Here is a 2,021-nt window from a genome sequence, read left to right as displayed (position 1 = left end):
CCCGGGCGCCCAGCTCCAGGGCTGGAACGCGGGGCGCTGATGCCACTCTCAACGGGGGTCGCTGAGGTGAAGCGAGCTCAGGTCCTTGTAGCCCAAGATCGGCGATGCCCGAACAGGTGTCTGCCCACAAGTCAAGCGGGTAGCGCGGCTGCCGGTGCTCCAGCAGCAGTGGGCGTGGTGTGCGCTCTGGCTCCGGGCAGGGGCTGGCGTAGGACGAGGAAAACAGTGGGTCCCCAATAAAACCAAAGGGCGCTTTAGCCAGTTAGCTGACTTCCAGATCCTTCGCTCTTCGGTCATTTCCCAAACCTTGACTGCCCCCTCCCTCCCCCCACGAGCGCCTGTCTCCTCCTGGCGAAGCCCCGTGCTAACGCCTGCAGCCTGGTAGTGGACCGGAGGAAAGCAGGACCCTGGAGCCAGTCCACAGAGCCATGGGGTCTGTGTCTTTGGTGTTCCTCCCCCAAACTCGTTATTCGGAGCCACTCCTTCTGGAAGTTTACAGCCGGTCTCTCTTTCCCATGTTCATTTTCGGAGGGGACAGCAGACCCTGTCAAGTGAGGAAAACCAAAGCCTGCGACTGGAAACCAACCTCTTTCTTTTCACTCTCCCCTGTTGGGGTTTTACCCACCGTTCCTTTCCTTCTGTGTATCAGTCTTTTCGTTTCTGAAATGAGAATGATCACACTGGTTCACTTGGAATTTCTCTGAAGTATTTAAAAAGGGGGGAGGGATTAAACTACTAAAAAAAATACTCTCTCCAAAGTATTAAGGCCTAACCTCAAGGGGATTGAATTTCCAATCCCATGCCCATTTACCCACCCTAATAATGCCGCATTGGTGAGGCATCTCTACACAGCCTATTCTGAAAAGGATCGTAATGTGGAAATGCGCCCAGAGCAGCATAGAAATCACTTCCGAAATGCAGCAGCCTGGGCTTTTCAATTACCCAGAGACACAAGTAAACAGAACAGGATATATCCAAGATGCTCTACACGGCTCCACTTAGAATGTTTTTGTAGATTTTTTTTTTTTTACCTTGGGTAGTATTCCCTGCTCAGACAGGTGTCTTATGCAACAGGTTCCGGGCTTCTTAATATCCTTGCACCAGTGGAGAAAGAACTGTGTACTAAGGAGTGCAAAGGATGAGTGGCTTGAAACAGCAGCCACAAAAACAAACACAGCACACAGAAGACCATGTGGGTGCTGGCCTTCAGAGTAACGCTTGGCAGGACTCGCCTGATTGTTCACTGGCACTGATTGCACAAAACATTTTTGCCTCCTTTAAAGGCATCTTGGCAATCAGTCATACACAGCTGTCTGCTCACTTCCTTAGTGACATATGTGTGTCTTAGATGATTCACATAGTTCCGCAGACATCTAGTCAGCAGCCCTAAGAAGAGTAAGTGATCTCTTTGACTAATGTCTTCCAAAGAGCAGAATTGAATGAGTAACGAAATCTGTTGAAATTAAAGTTGCTTTATTGTGTGTCATATTATCGTGGATAGTGTTAACTATAAACGCATGATATTTTTGGTGCATATATTTTAATGTGCATATACTGTGTGCTATGGTAACAGTGAGTCACTTTGATGAACACCCTTAAAGCCAAATATGACACTGATAGAAGTTTGTGGAAGTGGTGGTGAAATATTGATTAATCTGAATTGGGATAGGACAGGATTATCGCTGCCTGATTTCTCTTGCATCAAATCAGTTAGTGCCTGAGGCACTCCCACATCTAACCAGACTGAGTGCTGACTGCTCTTCTAATAAGGAACAGACTCAAACTCAGATGCCTATGTAGCTGGTGCCAATGACATAAATACACCAGCAGATGAGGCTGTGGGAGACAGTCGGAGTGGTGGGGTATTGACACCTTGGACAGCACAAAAGCATACTTTGTTGAAGGAGGAGGCTGCTTCTCATATTCCACTGAGCTGCCCTGCACAACCCTAGATCCAGTATTGTCAGATTTGACATTTTAAGCAGAATCCATGTTCTTAATTTTTTTCCAAATTTTAAATG

Source organism: Myotis davidii, unplaced genomic scaffold (assembly GCF_000327345.1).
Source record: "Myotis davidii unplaced genomic scaffold, ASM32734v1 scaffold1324, whole genome shotgun sequence".
Classification (NCBI taxonomy): Eukaryota; Metazoa; Chordata; class Mammalia; order Chiroptera; family Vespertilionidae; genus Myotis; species Myotis davidii.
This window is presented reverse-complemented; position numbering follows the sequence as displayed.